The sequence below is a fragment of the Panulirus ornatus genome, chromosome 8, assembly GCF_036320965.1.
Source record: "Panulirus ornatus isolate Po-2019 chromosome 8, ASM3632096v1, whole genome shotgun sequence".
In the NCBI taxonomy this organism is placed as follows: Eukaryota; Metazoa; Arthropoda; class Malacostraca; order Decapoda; family Palinuridae; genus Panulirus; species Panulirus ornatus.
Window position 1 is genome coordinate 52,586,672 of NC_092231.1, and position 10,647 is coordinate 52,597,318.

General features: G+C 39.1%; 1 non-coding gene across 1 annotated transcript; it reads left to right on the top strand.

Annotated features, from left to right (window-relative positions):
- The first annotated feature begins 8,160 nt into the window (after nucleotides 1-8,160).
- TRNAV-UAC (transfer RNA valine (anticodon UAC)) lies at nucleotides 8,161-8,232 on the top strand. Its single transcript has one exon. It is a non-coding gene; the product is annotated as a tRNA-Val (tRNA).
- The last annotated feature ends 2,415 nt before the right edge of the window (nucleotides 8,233-10,647 follow it).

Consider the following 10,647-nt stretch of genomic DNA (forward strand, 5'->3'; position numbering starts at 1 on the left):
ATAATAATGATAACAATAATGATAATAATAATGATAATAATGATAATAATAACAATGATAATCATGATAATTAAAATAATGATAATAATGACAATAATGATAGTAATAATGATAATAATGAAAATAATGATAATAACAATAATGATAATAATGATGATAATAATAATGATAATAGTAATAATGATAATATGATTATATCAAATGATACTGCACTATAATGATGATAATGATTATAAAATTGTTGATAATAATAATAGTAATAATAATGATGTAATTATGATAAATAGTACTGTACTATAATGATAATAACAATAATGATAATAATAATGATAATAATAATGATAATAGTAATAATAATGATGTAATTATGATAAATAGTACTGTACTATAATGATAATAACAATAATGATAATAATAATGATAATAATAATGATAATAGTAATAATAATGATGTAATTATGATAAATAGTACTGTACTATAATGATAATAACAATAATGATAATAATAATGATAATAGTAATAATAATGATGTAATTATGATAAATAGTACTGTACTATAATGATAATAACAATAATGATAATAACAATAATGATAATAATAATGATAATAGTAATAATAATGATGTAATTATGATAAATAGTACTGTACTATAATGATAATAACAATAATGATAATAATAATGATAATAATAATGATAATAGTAATAATAATGATGTAATTATGATAAATAGTACTGTACTATAATGATAATAACGGTAAAACATTCAATACAGTTGCGTCTTCCTAATATATCAAGACAATATGACCTAAATATACCACATACCGGTGTTACACTGAGTTAAAAGAATTAAACTCCATGAACCATGATTTTGTCTTGATCTGTCCTTGTGACAGTATTTTGAACCTATACTCATCTTGGTGTATATTGTTTAGTTTTCGTAACCATTACATGAATATAAGTCAACATGTTTTCAGGTAAAAATAAGTTTTTCCAATTGTATGTTTTTCATTTTCCATTGGATGGAAAGATCCCAGGGATTAGTGTATATCTTGTGTCCCAACCAACCTTGCTCTGTTGGTACCTGCTGTCTCTGGGTTAGTCATGTTTTATGGAAAAAAGAAAGATAAATGTTTATCAGGAGCGGGACTCGAACCCACGCCCGGAAGACCAGACAATGATTTGAAAGCAGCGCCTTAAACCACCCGGCCATCCTGCCAGGAGAAAATAAATTTGGAAGTTCTCTCTAACTTACTAAACTGAACATATTCCAGGAGCAAATGTATAGTATATACTTATAAGGTTAAGAGACGGGACAACACGAGTGTATAACTCTCTCCCATAATGCACACACACACACACACACACACACACACACACACACACACACACAGAGCGGCGCCAGGCTGGAGGCGGGGCATCGTGACGTCACAGGCAAGTCCCTCCCCCCGCCAGATCCAAACATGTGTTGTGTCTGGTGATGGCGGTTCAAGATTTCCCACATTTATATTGATCTTTACATTATCATCCACTCCCAAAGTCACCTGGCATTCTTGTGTTTCAACAACAGACGTGATATATGCAACACCAGGCAAACATTGTACCATTATCTGATAGGTTAATTGGTGCACAATCAAGAACCAGTGAATTTCATCGCCGCCATAAGTAAGTAAGGAAGGTGACTTTAATGATGATAAATACGACCTGGTATGGCTGTGTCTACACACTACCGACATCTGGTCAACCTGGTACATGTGATCATTTAAACTATGACATTTAAACACAGTTTCAAAATTACTCCCACAAACGCGAACTTAAAATCCATCCATTCAACTCCGTCATTTATTCAGGAACATTTAAGCGTCAGTATTTGAGCGTTATCATTTCAGCTGCGTTATTTGATCAGAGACTTTTAAACTACATTATATAAAGACAAACATTGAAAGTATATCATTTAAACGAAAATTTGTGCAAAGCGTCATTGAAACTTAAACTTTTGATCCCGTCAATAACTTTAAAATTCTCTCAAACAACTGCGAACTTTTAAACTCCGTCAAATTGCAGCTGTTTTTAGGAAATGTCTCATTTAATTGAAAAAAATTATAGTCACTTAATTCAACGATATCCTTTGAAGTCTGTCTTAATATAATGAACCATCAAACTCCGTCTCTGGAAATAAACATAAGCTTTAGTTCAGTTACTGGAAAGGAAGTTTGTACATTCTATTGAAGTCCATCACTTAACGCGAACTTTTAAATCCTTCCATTTAGCTGGGCCATTCATTCCCTGGCTACCATTCATAATATGGCCTTTTAAACTCTGTGTCTACGATGTTCTGTTCACCGTTGTCCACAGTATCGAGATAGCACCAGGAACATAAGATAATGCTTCATACCCTCACATACGTTCCTTACCTCTCATATGTAATGCAACGAAAACACAGCCCACACTCCACAACCAGGCCCTACAACCCTGTCCGTGGTTTACCCCATTTGATTCATATGTCCTGCTTCAGTTCACTGATAGCAGGTCGTCCCCTGTAAATCACATCGCCCCAGTTCACTTTATCCTATACACGCCTCTCACGTGACCTTGAGCATATTCAGGCCCTGATCACTCAAACTCTTGTTCACTTCCTCCATCCATCTCCAATATGGTCGCCCTATTCTTGTCCTCTACACTTCTGACACATGTATCCTCCTTTAACTTCCCCTCACTCACTCTCTCCAAATGTCTAAACCATTTCAGTACACCTCCTTCAGCTCTGTCAACCATGCTCTATCTATCATCACACATCTCTCTTACCTATCATTACTTACTGGATCAACCCGCGTCACACCACATGTTGTCCTCAGACATTTCATTTTCAACACATTCACTCTATCATCAAATCTTCCTCATACTGTCTCTACCTTCACCGCCGACTGACATCACTATTCAAGCTCAGAAATGTCTATACCATCTTTATTGTACCTGAGCCGCGCCCCAGCCAGGTCCTCCTGACTAACTAGAGCCACACACACACACACACAGGCACCAGCTGGACACAATACACAACACAACACACACAATCCTCCTGGGTCCATCTCACACCACCTACCAAGATGTGCTCATCTGGCTGACCACGTCCACCCCACCAACACCACCAGCTAACCCCCTGCCCCCCATCACCCCCACCCCCGGCACAATGACCTCTCTCTCTCTCTCTCTCTCTCTCTCTCTCTCTCTCTCTCTCTCTCTCTCTCTCTCTCTCTCTCTCTCTCTCTCTCCAGTATGGAATGATTCAGTTAATCAGAGAGAGAGACTGCACAACCATATTGCCTCCATATATACTGAGACTCACAACAGTGATACACCTTACTTGTATATGGTTTATTCAGACCAGACCAGCTTAGCCCACCTGGACAGACGTGAGATGAGACGTGCAGAGACGGGCAGCATGATGACGACCCTGGCTGCACCTGGACACTGGGGACGTCCAACATGATGACGACCCTGGCTGCACCTGGACACTGGGGACGTCCAGCATGATGACGACCCTGGCTGCATCTGGACACTGGGGACGTCCAACATGATGACGACCCTGGCTGCACCTGGACACTGGGGACGTCCAGCATGATGACGACCCTGGCTGCACCTGGACACTGGGGACGTCCAACATGATGACGACCCTGGCTGCACCTGGACACTGGGGACGTCCAGCAGCAGCAGATAATAATGTGGACGAGTCTGCCTCCGCTCGTCAACCACCACCTTACGCTGAAGCCTCATAATGAGTGGATGGAGGAAGGTATGGCGATACACCGTCAGTTTACACTTCATGTTTCTCTCGGTTATAAAACTAAAACAAGAAAATATTACTAAGTTTTAGTATTTGTATTGTATGACTACAGTTAACCCTTGTGTTAGTAATACAGTGGCCGGAGCGGCTACTGTGACATTGATGTAATATCCATTTGATAAATCTCTATCTAAATATGACCTTCAGTCATAAAGACTGCACCACAAACCTTTCATTGCCTTGAAATCTTAAGAGAATCAATGTTAACCTTTGTATGTTTTATATATGATCCAGTGACTTTAACCCCAGCCACCGTTGTAGACAGTCATATCCCTGATATGTGGACACCTGGAACGTTGTAGATAATTTATCATGAAGGTCCCAGTTCTGTGTCCACGCCACACCCACCTCAGCAAAGGGCGCCTGTGGACGACGATGACGAAGGGAGACTCTTCAAGCAAACCTCATCATAAGTTTACAAGGACGATCTCTTTGTGTTTTCTGTCATCCACTAAGGAATATTTGTCAAGCGTTTGGTGTGTCCACAACTGTTTTATACCTTCGGAGTTATATTTCTTCCTCTTGTGTATCACTAACATTGACTCTCGGGTCGCCTGAGTTTCACTACAACGAAATTCGCAGACGTTACTAAAGGTGAGACGTAAGACCACGTCAGGTAGTCAACAGATGCGACAACTTGACATAACTATCGTAAAATGGTACATTGGATTGTGTTTCCTGCTTGTTTAATTCTTGCTTTGTTTGCATTAACATTTGTCTATTGATTTATAGATTATGGCTGGAGGTAACCATTGTCAACTCTTCATAATTAATGATGATCTGTGGTAGGTTTACTCCCTACACCCATCATCCTTCTTGGTTCCAAATCTATTTCAGGCCACCCAGACCACTGGTGCCTTGTGGATGTACCAATGTGACCCTATGTTCGTACAATTGTTCTTAAGCCCGTTTCTTAGGCAGTGTTACCTCTGTGTTTTGTGAAAATTGTCTCCTTACCAGCGAGTATTGTAAGAAAATGGTTTAATAGTCTATCTTGCAACTGCATCAGCTACTACAGATAATCAGAAAGTGTAAACATTCAGCGGTTCATGAATGCCAAGCGGTTGTTCAAGCCAGGCAAAATGTGTGGATGACCTTGACGGAGTAAGCAATGTGTTGATGAAGTTATGGCCAGTGGTGTGGCGAGGGAGGGTCTGGGCAGGCAGGACACGATTGAGTGATGTTTCGTATCGTCAAGCCTCATTCCTTCCCTTGTCTATGTTTTACTTTTGATGACATTCATAGAGAATGCAGCTAAGGAGTTACGTTTTCTATACACAACATAGATGCTATTCGTTTTTACAAAATCGTAGTTTACTTGCAAACGGTAAAATCACTCATATGTAGCTTTGCCAGGTTTCCTCCTAAATTTGTTCTCCATATTAGATTCATCATACGTCAACGTAACAACTTAACAAAGAGATGGTCACGAAGTACAAAGATGATGAAAGGCTTTGATAATCTCGATCTAACAAATTACCTAAGGCTAGATCTTCTGATCTAAGTCGTATTAATGGATGCAGTCTGGTGGGAAAACATTCTACCTTCACTGAGGCCAAGTGTTATTTGCTCAACCTAATTGTTAACATACAGACTGATGATTCCCCTGCAACTTCCATGGTATACACACTGACCAACTTGGCAAGTGGTACACCGAGTACAACGCCACACCTCCTGACTCCTTCCCAACCCACATGATGAAGGTCATGGACAACTTGTATGACCGCTACCTAACATTACCTGGACCCAAGATGACATTAAAAATTATTGATAAATTCTATCTTGCTTGAGAGAACAAAATCTTTAATACTAAAGAATGATGGAAAGAAAGAGCAAGATAATATCTTGGGGGATAAAGTGTGTCGATCACCACAGACAAAATTGAGGATACAACATAGAATAGAGAATTTGTACATGATGATGCTCTTGCCTCCTCTGACGTCCACATGTTATCCACATAAACACAGTACTTTACTACAGTACATACAGTAATATCAGTCGTAACAACACTATGTATGTAGTCGTGATTACCGTAACATGTGAGTGGCAAGATTGGATGACGTAACGTAACAATATCAGACTTCATCATTCTCAATAGTTTAGGTGGATCATGTAATATTTGGCGTTGCTTCATGTTTTATCAGATGATAAAATGATGGCTGGTCTAATGACCTTCACAAGTCAGTGGTCATTAAATCCCACACAGCAACCAACCACTCAGGATGACCAGGAGGGAGCCACCTGGTGCAGACCAAGTGTACCAGCCTGGTGGAGAGGATCAACTGCTCCACCTCAGGATAAGAGCTGCTCAAGTTCTGTAGTGAGGGACACTCCAAGTGGCATGTGAAACTACCAGTCTTAGTTATAAACTACCGCCCGGCTGGCCGGTGGGTGGCTGTGGCCAACATGAACCCAGGGGCCACACACACACACACACACACACACACACACCGCCCACTGACCTGACCACCGGCCAGTGGGTGGCTGTGGCCAACATGAACCCAGGGGCTACACACAAACACACACACACACACACACCGCCCACTGACCTGACCACCGGCCGGTGGGTGGCTGTGGCCAACATGAACCCAGGGGCTACACACACACACACACACACACACACAGAGCGGCGCCAGGCTGGAGGCGGGGCATCGTGACGTCACAGGCAAGTCCCTCCCCCCGCCAGATCCAAACATGTGTTGTGTCTGGTGATGGCGGTTCAAGATTTCCCACATTTATATTGATCTTTACATTATCATCCACTCCCAAAGTCACCTGGCATTCTTGTGTTTCAACAACAGACGTGATATATGCAACACCAGGCAAACATTGTACCATTATCTGATAGGTTAATTGGTGCACAATCAAGAACCAGTGAATTTCATCGCCGCCATAAGTAAGTAAGGAAGGTGACTTTAATGATGATAAATACGACCTGGTATGGCTGTGTCTACACACTACCGCCATCTGGTCAACATTGTACATACCAACATTTAAACTGTGACATTCAACCACAAGGTTTAAAGTCGCTCATGAAAACGCGAACTTAAAATCTATCCATTTAAATCTACCATTCATCAATAAACATTTAAACACCGTCATTTGAACGTAAACCTTCCAGCTGCGTTATTTTACCAGAGTCCTTTAAGATACGTCATATAAACACAAAACTTAAGTGTACGTTAAGCTTGTGCAAACCATCATTAAATATCAAGCTTTTAAATTAGAATTGTAATGAAATTGCGAACTTTTAACTCTGTCAAATTACAGCTATTGTACAAAATGATTCACTTAATTGACAAATTTTAATGTCAGTTAATTTAACGATATCCTTTGTGGTTCATCTCTGAAACACAAACCTTTAAACTTTGTCTCTAGAACTGAACACAACCATTAAGTTTCATAACTGGAATGGAAATTTGGATAATCTATCAAAATTCGTCATATAACGCGAACTTTTAAATCCTTCCATTCAGTTGGGCCGTTACTTGCCTGGCTGCCATTCATAATATGTCCTTTTATATTGTATGTTGACTACGCTCTCATTCATTCGTCATTTGGATCGTCTCACTGATATTCCATTCATAAACTTCATTCCTGCAGCTTATTTTTGACCACCATGTTGCTTCCTCAAGGTTTATAATTCTTTGTGTATTTAATAATAGAAGATTCAATGATATTTCTCGTGGTACTGGAATTAGAGTTAATAATGCCATCTCAGTTATTAACTCTAACTCAAGTACCACGAGAAATATCATTGAATCTTCTATTACTGAATACACAAAGAATTATAATCTTAATATTAGTGATGGTCTATACAAATTGGATAACTTTAATGTTGATAAAATGTGTAAACAATTCACCTTCTTGTCCACATAATAAGTTTATGATACGCTTGTTGTCTGTCTTGGACAATCACATGTTTACCATATGGCGTCCTAGCTACGTCTCTTCGTTGTATATCAACTGACTGTTATATTTCTCTCTTGTGTCTCCCCTGATGATGTGAGTTTTACACGAAAGTGCACTTGGGAATTTATCGTGTTTATTTTCCCCGTGGACTCATAAGAATATACTTGATCACGTGCAAAATTGCGATCCTTTTCAATATATATATATATATATATATATATATATATATATATATATATATATATATATATATATATATATATCCTTCAGTATGTTTACTTTCGATAATGAGGAACAGAAGAAGGAGCCAAGCAAGTAAATTTCGTCAAAGACATCACTCTTTTCTAAACGCTGCCTCGCAAAGATTTTCATTAATTCATATTGAAGAAACAGACGAAGTTTCTATTGTCTGGTTAGCTCAGTGGTAGAGCGTGAGTCTTACACACTCAAGGTCGTGGGTTCGAGACCCACACCAGACATAATTTTTGTCTTTTTCTTTTTTCATTTTGTCCGCATCACATGTGTGCAACATTCAGTATGTTCGTCCAACGTTATAGTGAAGATCTTCACAATAAATTGTGGTTTTCGACCTTATCTGAAAGGGTCAGGTCCACCAAGACGTCCTTGAAATCTTCCAGAAGCTTCTGGCGATCCTCCTCCAACTGCTGGGCACATCAGAGTTAACATGGGCCGGACATCGGTTGTGGAACGACTTAATCTGCTTCCGGTAGTTAGCAGGGATGATAATGAGGGCTCTGACCTCATACCAGGTCAGCTTAGTTCCAGTCTATTGCTTAGTTCCAGTCTATTGCTTAGTTCCAGTCTATTGCTTAGTTCCAGTCTATTGCAACGACAATAAAAAAGTAAAACTCATTTCTTCGTGGAATATTGAGAGGAAAACACGACAGCAACATGGAGATTTACCCTTTGGTTATTTTGCCGGCTAGTCGGCAACGGTCGGTCAAACACTATTTTGCCGTGGTAATCTCAGTGCTTCATATAATACTAAGTCCAAAAAAATGTTCTTGGGGGCGTAGCTCAGCGGTAGAGCACTTGCTTGGCATGCGAGATGACCCGGGTTCAAACCCCGGCGCTTCCATTTTTGTTATTTGGCAAATTCATTGTTTTCAGTTTTATATATATATATATATATATATATATATATATATATATATATATATATATATATATATATATATACATATATATGTATATCGTCCGATCAGGGAAGTTAAGCAACGTTGGGTCTGGTTAGTACTTGGATGGGTGACCGTCTGGGAACACCAGATGCTGTTATCCCTGGGGATAGGGAAGAAAGTATACTTGCCTCGTATTCCCTGCGTGTCGTACAAGGCGACTAAAATGGGAGGGAGCAAAAGGCCGGAAATCCTTTACTCTCATTTTCAATTTTTCAAAAGACGGAACAGAGAAGACATAAAGATATTGTAAAGATGTGACTAATATAAGATATAAGAATGAATGGAAGATACGGATGTAGCTGAAACAAGGAGTAATGAAGATTAAGGTGCAATGAAAATTATTCTGTAGTGAAGATAAATGTATATGTTAAAATTTTGTATTGAACATCAAGAAGTAATGATAATGATGAGAGTGTAGTGACGATGAGGGTTCAGTTGGGGAGTGGTGACAATTGCCTTTACAATGATACTAAGGAGGCAACACAATGAGGAACACAAACTTTCCAAAGCTACGTTCAAGTCAGACTTTGAACTAAGTTCGGTAAACAGAAGGATGATGTTAAGATGAGAGTGTAGTGAAGAAGAGTATAGTGATGATAAGGATATTGTCAAGATAGGTTGTAGTGAAGATACGAATTTAGTAGAGATGAGGGTTATTAAAGAGTAAAGTTTATTCAAAATGATTATGTAGTGAAGATAAGAACTACTTTTAGTGAACATCAGGGAGTGCAATGATGATGGTATGGTAGAAATAACGGTGTAGTGAAGAAGAGGGTATAGCGAAGATATATTTAGTGAAAATAAGCTAGTAGTGAAGATACACGTTAGTGAATATGAGGTAGTAATGAAAACCTTATTGATCTGATCCCCCAAATCCTCCAAACTACGTTCAAGGGCGGATCCAAAGCCAACCGAAAAGGCTATTTCTCTGTGTATTGTTAGTGGTGGTGGTGGTGTGTAGGTGTGTGTAATCATCTATTTGCACTGTATTAGGAGGGAGTTTTACACTCGTGGGGCCCCGTGTAAGTACGTTGTTTGTGTGAGCGGGTAAAATCTAAAGCCTTCCTTGAAACCAACTTGGTCAAGATAAGGTCATATGAAGATGAGGTTGTATTGAAGATTATGATAAGCCTTGCATAGTGAAGATAAAGGGATTAAGGAGAGGAGATGTAGTAAAGAAGATTATAGTGAACACAAAAGGATTCAAGCTACGTGCAGGGTCAGCCTACGGGCTTGAACTTACATTTTAGGTCAAAGGCATCACCAGTACACCCCGGCCAGCATTAAAGTTTATCCGTACGCACAAACACACACACACACACACACATAAGTACATATATATATATATTTACACTGTACATGAAGCGTTAACTAAAGCTCATTTGGTGAGATCGTGTTTCCTACATTAAATGTTATCCCAGATGTTCAAAATTCTTCTCTTTGGTCTTTCATTTTCTATGTTTTCCACTTGACTTTCTTCACTCGAAGTGATTTACCGTTCATGTTTTAGATTAAACTATATTTGTCAATTCACCAATTCCCTCTCCCATCTCATCATGACGCTTCTTATTGTTCTTTGATTTGAATCCTCAGTTTTCACCTCTCCTTCAACATGATAACCTCTGAATCTGTGAGTGTGTAATTACCTATTTTTACTGTGTGAGGAGAGAGGTCTACACTCGCCAGGCCAAATCT